The 8,055-nt window shown below is 36.9% G+C and overlaps 1 long non-coding RNA gene across 1 annotated transcript in view; it reads right to left on the reverse strand.

Annotated features, from left to right (window-relative positions):
- LOC134807640 (uncharacterized) overlaps positions 1–7,464 on the reverse strand; it is a 154,558-nt gene extending 147,094 nt beyond the window's left edge. Inside the window, exon 1 of the long non-coding RNA XR_010148598.1 lies at positions 7,205–7,464. This is a non-coding gene — a long non-coding RNA (uncharacterized LOC134807640). The remainder of the gene's footprint in view (positions 1–7,204) is intronic.
- Positions 7,465–8,055: the final 591 nt, after the last annotated feature.

Consider the following 8,055-nt stretch of genomic DNA (forward strand, 5'->3'; position numbering starts at 1 on the left):
AGATTCTGGTGGAAAGAGAAACAGAAAACTGAACCCAGCATTCTGAGCACAATTTCTTCTAGAGGCATTTGCCAGTGTCAAAGTGTGTATAGATGATAGTATAAAACATCTTCTAAGGAGTTAGAAAGCTAAACAGTGATTTCATTAGACTGGATGCTGGTAAAATAATTACACTTCAAGGAGAAGGGGTCCTGGTAAACCATTCACAGCTTCAAACTATCTTACTCCCTGATTGGACTGAGGTAATCTATCCATGCACAAAAGAAGAAAGATCATTTCTGAAGGAAGAGAAAATCATTCAATGTCTTCAGAATTTTTAAAACAAAATGTCCAACACTCAATCCAAAATTACTAGGTATGCCAGGACACTGGACCAAATGACCACCTGTCTTCCCCCAAAAGACAATAATTTGCATTAAAAACCTAAAGGTAATCTAAAGGTAATCTAGCAATTAGACTTATCTAACATGAACTGTAAATAGCTGTGTTTACCATGGTTAAAAAATAGATAAATATGTGGAGAATTCTAGTAAAGAATTGGAATTTATAAAGATAACCAAATAAAAATTCAAAGATTGAACATAGAAGATTGCTTTACCATAACAAGGGAAAGCAGATGGGAAATTAATAAACAGCTCATAGGTCAATACAAAATATACAGATTGAAGCACAGATAAATAAAACAAAAATATATAAAACAGCATAATAAATGGGATATGCTGAAGAAAATTAATATACACACAAATGAAGTCTCAGAGGAGAGAAGAGAGAAAATTAGCAGAAACAATATTTGAAAAGATGCTAGCTGAGAATTTTCCAGAACTGTTAAGGAATGACAAGTCATAGATTTGAAGAACCCTATAAACCTGAAGTAGGACAAACACAAAGAAAACATATGACCTATTTTAAAAAGAAAAGGGAGGAAATGGGAAAGGAAAGTAAACCTTGGGATCTCAAAATCACTAAGCCAAAGAGAAAAGTCAAGCTGGGAACTGTGTCAGGCAAACCTGCCTCCTATTTTATTCCTAAATAAGATAGCTACAAAAAGAAAAAAAAAAAAAGCTATATACCTCCTTCACAATTTTCTCACTAGGAAATTCCTTGTGTACTTCAAGATCTTTATCCTAAAATGGTACTGTTGAATTTTACCCTGATGATGTAAATTGTTAGCTTACCTTCAAAGGTATGGGACAAAGGACAGAACTCTAAGTCGTCCCTCTGCTCACCTAAGAGAAATGCGTATCTGATTACTTCCTCTGATTTAAAAATGCAGATTCATTGAGCTAGACAAAGCCAGAAGTTACTATTCCTCTACCCACTCTCACATGTAAATCGTGTATTTGGTGAAACGCTGATCGAAGCCTCAAAAGAATGCAACTGTGTGCCTCTTCTCTACCCACACCTTCAAAAACTTTCTTCCCCTTTCCCCAATGTTCCACCCTGTCCCCTTTAAATATTGAAGCCCTCAAAATCATCTTTGGAGGAAGAACAGACTTACCTCCAAGGCATGAGTCCTTACCCTTGGCAAAATATACTCTCTAAATTAAAAAAAAAAAAAAAAAAGAAAACATATGTAGGTATATCATAGAAAAACAGCATCCAATAAAAGACAAATAGAAAATGAAAAGCAACCAGACATACTACTTTTAAAGTAGCAATAATAAGAGCCACAGCTGACTTTTCACTATAAATGATGGAAGGTATTAAACACTGCAATAAAATCTTTAATTGGCTGAAAGATAACTGCCAATCTAAAATTCTATGCCTAGTAAAAATATCCCTCAAAAATTGGGGTGAACTAAAGACATTTTCACACATCAAAAAATATTGGCAGTATTCATCACCGGCCAAACTGTACTGAAAGAAATACTACAGAAAGTTCCTCAGACAGAAGAAATGTTATTCCAGATGGGAGCAGACAATTCAGGAAAAATGAAAACAAGCATGAGTAAAGTATATTTCAACAGGAAAGGGATTGAAAGAGAGTGAATAGAACTAAAGTTTTGTTCAATTTTTGCATTGTTCAGGAAATGATATAAGTTAAGAGAGACATTAATAAGCCAACGATGCATACTGAAATCTATAAGATGACCACTAAAAAATAATAAAAGAAGTATATATGCAAAAAGAAGAGAATATACAATAATTTTAAAAATAATTAGTACAATAAAGAAAGAGACAAAAACTAAAAAGGACAAGTAGAAAATAAATAAAAATAATATATTTAAACCCAAATATATCAGTGATGTATTAAGCACAAATGAACTAAATATTACAATTAAAAACCTATGTTTCTCAGATTGAATGCAGAAAATAAACTATATGTTGATTATAAGAGACAAGCCTTAAAGCATAAAGACACAGAAGGCTGATACACCTATGTAAAATCAAATAAAGTCATTTTGAAAGCAAGAGGTATTAGTAGAGATAAAGTGTAATATTTCACTAAAGAAGATTGATTTAAAAGGAAGATGTAATAGTTCTAAATTTATACGCATCTAATAACATAAGATCAAAAGATACAAAGTAATAACTAACATAAGTAAAATAAACAAAAATTCCCAATTATGTAGTTTTTAACACATATATCTTAGTAACTGATAGAAAATAGACAGAAAAGACTGGGCACAGTGGTTCACGCCTGTAATCCCAGCACTTTAGGAGGCTGAGATGGGTAGATCACCTGAGGTTGGGAGTTCAAGACGAGCCTGACCAACATGGAGAAACCCTGTCTCTACAAAAGATACAAAATTATCCTAGCATGGTGGTGCATGCCTGTAATTCCAGTTACTCGGGAGGCTGAGGCAGGAGAATTGCTTGAACCTGGGAGGCCGAGGTTGTAGTGAGCCGAGATCATGCCATTGCACTGTAGCCTGGGCAATAAGAGCGAAAGTCTGTCTCCAGAAAAAAAAAAAAAAAAAAAAAAGGAAAAAGAAAAGAAAATAGACAAAAAAAAAAAAAAAAATGGAGAAGGAAAAAAAAAACAACGAAAATGACTTTACACATGAATTCCTAAAATCAATTAAGGAGGAAAAATAATCCAAATTTAAAAATCTTCCAGAGAATAGTCAATGTATTCTTTATTCCAGAGAATAGAAAGTCAGTATATTCTTGATATGAAAACCTGGCAAGAACATTACAATAAAATAAAATTATAGGCAAATTTGTCTCATGAGCATAATTGCTTTTTTTTTTTTTTTTTTTTAAGGCAGAGTCTCACTCTGTCACCCCGGCTGGAGTACAGTGGTGCAATTTTGGCTCACTGCAACCTCCACCTCCCAGGCTCAAGAGATTCTCCTGCCTCAGCCTCTCGAGTAGCTGGGATTACAGGTGCCCGCCACCACACCCGGCTAATTTTTTGTATTTTTAATAGAGATGGGGTTGGCCAGGTTTGTCTTGAACTCCCGACCTCAGGTGATCCACCTGCCTTGGCCTCCCAAAGTGCTGGGGTTACAGGTGAGAGCCACCACGCCTGGCTGCAAAAATATTAACCAAATCTTAACCAAAATATTTGAAGATAAACCCAGTTATATATAAAAATGGTAATGCATTACAACCCAACTGGGTTTGTTTCAGAAACTTAAGATTGGTTTAGCAGTTCAAATATCAGACTAATTTACTACATTAGTTACATAAGTAGGAAAATAATTCAAAAAACCATTTGATAAAAGTCAATACAATTTCATAAGTAATACATTGTATACAGAAAATATAAATAAATCACATGAATCAATAAGCAAATGAGACAATCCAATTTTTAAAATGACCCAGTGTTTAGAATGAGTATTCCACAAAAGGAGATCTGCAAATGGCCCAAAATCATAGAAAAATTGCCCCATAAATTAATGTGATGGATTGAATTTTGTCCCTCAAAAAGATATGTCGAAGTCCTAAACCCAAGAATAGGATAGTATTTGGAAACAGAGTCTTTGCAGATGTTATCAGTTAAAATGAGGTAATACAGGATTAAGGTGGGCCCTAAACCAGTGATTTGTATCCTTATGAGAAAAGGGAAAATTGGACACACAGAACACACAGGGAGAACGCCAATATGACAAGGGAGGCTAAGATTGGAGTGATTACAAGCTAAGGATTCTCAAGGATAGCTGGTAACCACCAGAAGCTAGGAAGAGATAAGAAAGGATCCTTCCCTCTAGAGAGCATGACTCTACCATGTTCCTTGATTTCAGACCTCTAGCCTCCAGAGCTGTGAGAGAATAGATTGCTGTTGTTACAAGATACCCAGTTTGTGGTAATTTGTCATAGCATCCCTAGGAAGCTAATACAATTAGCTATAAGTAAAAGATTAAAACTCTTCATTGAAAACCACTACATACTTGTCATAACAGCTAAAATGAAAAAGACTAAAACACTTGGTTTAGGCAAGGGGGTAGAGTGATAAGAACTCACATATGCTGCCAGGGAATGAAGCTGTGGGGCAGAGTGTAAATCAATGTGATTATTTGTAAAAATGTTTGACAGTATCTGCAAAAACTGAACATATTTTGCCCTATGAGTTAAAAATTCTTGGCTGGGCGCTGTGGCTCATGCCTGTAATCCCACCACTTTTGGAGTCCAAGGCGGGCGGATCATGAGGTCAAGAAATCAAGCCCACCCTGGCCAACATGGTGAAACCCCGTCTCTATAAAAAAAAAAAAAATACAAAAAATTAGCCAGGCATGGTGGCACACACCTATAGTCCTAGCTACTCAGGAGGTTGAGGCAGGAGAATCACTTGAACCCAGAAGGCGGAGGTTGCAGTGAGTCGAGATTGCGCCACTGCACTCCAGCCTGGCGGCAGAGAGAGACTCCGTCTCAAACAACAACAACAACAAAAACCCACAATTCTACTCCCAGGTATATACCCACAGATGTGTGAGTACATATTCATCAAAAGACATGTAACCAAAAATTATTTTTAATGGCCCTCAAATGGAAAGTAGGCAAATGTTCATCAACAGTTAAATGGATAATTAATTTTTGGCATATTCATACAATGGATAAGTATACAACAATGAGAATGGATAATCTACAAGTTCTTCCAGTAGTATGGAAGAATATCACAAACATTATGCTAGAGAAAGAGGTTAGATCCCAAAGACTAAAACTTATTTGATTCCATCTACATAAATTTCAAAGCAGGAAACTCTAATGATAGAAGGCAGAATACTGGTTGCTTTGTGGGAGGAGGTGGTGAACTCAGAAGGGAGTAGGAGCAAAGTTTCTAAGGCGCTGGTAATATTTTATATCTTTATCTGGAAAGTGGTTACATGGAGACGTTGACTTTGAAAAAATACCTAGAACTGTACACATAAGACTTGTATTCTTGTGTGTGTGTGTGTGTGTGTGTGTACACTTCTATATACCTTCATCAGAAAACCTTTTAAAAATTGCCTGCACAAATACAAGTATACTTGTATATGTATACTACCATAAGCAAGAAATACACCTAGCAAAAAGGCTTCATAGTGACCATATCTGGATGGTGAGATTACATGTGACTTTTATTTTCTTGCTCAGATTATTGTTAATTTTTCAAGTTTTTTGCAATGATTTAGTTCTAGATGAAGAAAAAATACCCTAAAGTTGTTTTATTTTGGGATCATATGGTCATCCGTTTGATTATACTATCAACCTGGTAGAAGGGCAATGGGTAGATATGTTTATATAGTTGGTGAATATATTTCATTCCTCACCATAGTTGTGTGAACTCTTAGGTTTTCATCTCAAAAGGTTGTGTTCAAATGTGTTATCAAATCATATGAATAAGAATTATATTGTTGAATGGAAGTACAACAAAATACAGACACAGTCCAGTGAGTGCTCTAGTTCCACTGTCTTCATATATGAGGACAAATCAGAAAAAGGAGGCCATTCATTCAAAAATCAAAGTCCATTTTCCTAACTACACTGGAGATCAGACATTATTATTAACATTTTGTTAGCTTCCTATATTGCCAATAGCCTCACAAATGCTTAGTGAAGTGCAACTTTTATTCCTCAAAGTCTCCTCTGTTGGGATGGGCTGAATGTTGAACAAATGCTCTGTACAGAACCTATAGCCACACAGAAGTATCCAAATCTCTGTTTCTTCTGCCTAAGGGTAATTGTCCATTCTGCCCTGACTTTTAAAGTGGTCTGTCTGACCCACACAGCATACTTCTAGGACTTTATCAATACCCATGGGAGAAGATGTCTGTCATGTCACTATCCTGAAGTGATATAAAGAAAAAGCACGGCCGGGCGTGGTGGCTCACACCTGTAATCCCAGCACTTTGGGAGGCCGAGGCGGGCGGATCATGAGATCAGGAGTTTGAGAACAGCCTGGCCGACATAGTGAAACGCCGCCTCTACTAAAAATACAAAAAATTAGGTAGGCTTGGTGGCAGGCACCTGTAATCCCAGCTATTCGGGAGGCTGAGGCAGGAGAATCACTTGAACCTGGGAGGTGGAGGTTGCAGTAAGCCAAGATCGGGCCATTGCACTCCAGCCCCAGTGACAATGTGAGACTCCGTCTCAAAAAAAAAAAAAAAAAAAAAAAAGAAAGAAAGAAAAAAAAGAAAAAGAAAAGAGAAGAACAAAGAAAAAGAAAAGAGAAGAACAAAGAAAAAGCACAAGCTTTGCAGTGGATCAGATCTGAGTTTAACTATGAGGTCAACCATTCAGCACTGTACAACACTGGGCTCCCTCCAAGACCTTCTTTATGTTTAGCCCATTCAGTTCAACTAAATTTAATCTGTCAAACATTAATTGAAGATCTTGAGTATATTAGAAATTGTGCTCAATACTGGAACTACAAAGGGAAGTGTGCAAATTTATAGTCTCTATCCTTCAAGGAGCTAATAGTCTGAAAAACAGGGAGAAATGCCACATCCTCTTCACAGTTTTGTTTTGAGAACTAATGCAGTACTACTTAAAAGAGTAGAGTACAATTTGTCCATAGGGTAGGTGTTCAGTGTTAGTTCCATTTTATCTTTTCTGTATTGCCAATCTGTCCTAAGCTTGTGATTTCGGCCAGTTATTTTACCTCACTGCACTTCTGTTACCCCACTTGCAAAATGGGGAGAACAGATTTTTACTACACCCCTCCTGCAATAACAAACAACTACAAAGTTTTAGTAAATTTATTCTAGTTATCTATGGCTTTGTAAAGAATCATCCCCCAAAATTAATGACTTAAAACAACGATGTTTATTTCGCTCACCAATCTGCGATCTGTAATCTGAGGAGAGCTCAGTGGGAACAACTTGTCTCTGCTCCAGTCTCTGCTCCATTACCTGGACTGGCTCCAAGCCTGAGGACTGCATCATATGAAGGCTCACATGTGCAAGTGTCTAGTGGTTCATGCTGGCTGTTGGTTGGGACCTCAGCTAGGAATGTGCCTGGAATAGTTACACATGACCTTTCCATTGGCTTTGTCACAAGCATGGAGCCTAGATTTCCCAGGCTAGTATCTCAAGAGGAACAGATGAAAGCTGTACTGTATTTAATGACTTAGACACAGAAGTTATATAGTGCTAATTCTGCCATGGTCACAGGCTGTCCCAGATTCAAGGAGAGGGAACATAGACCCTACCTTTCAATGGGAGAGTGCCAATGTCATAATGTAAGAAGAACATGAAGATAGGAAATATTGATATTGCCCTCTTTAGAACAATGTGACATAGGTTTGAAAGAACAAAACTTTAATTTTTGCACATACTTTATAGCCACTGGAAGTCAGCATGAGGAGCCCTAATCATCATAATCACATGGGGATCCAGGCTGACGGAAGTTTCATCTTGACATATAGTCCCATAATTGGTGAGGCAAGAAAAATGAATGTAGCATACCTCATAAAGCTTCTACCCAAGAGTGATATTTGTCACTTCGTCTTACATTACATTGGAAAACATTTCACAAGGCTAATGCTAAACTTCAAAGAGGGTAAAGAAGGGCATATGGCTGGAAGGAAAGAACTGGATTATTTATGAACAGCCCTAATGACTAGCATACACACCACCTAGGGCTGTTAGGAGGATTCAGTGGGATAAAGAACATGAGGAGTATTGTATA

The sequence above is a fragment of the Pan troglodytes genome, chromosome 11, assembly GCF_028858775.2.
Source record: "Pan troglodytes isolate AG18354 chromosome 11, NHGRI_mPanTro3-v2.0_pri, whole genome shotgun sequence".
Taxonomy (NCBI): Eukaryota; Metazoa; Chordata; class Mammalia; order Primates; family Hominidae; genus Pan; species Pan troglodytes.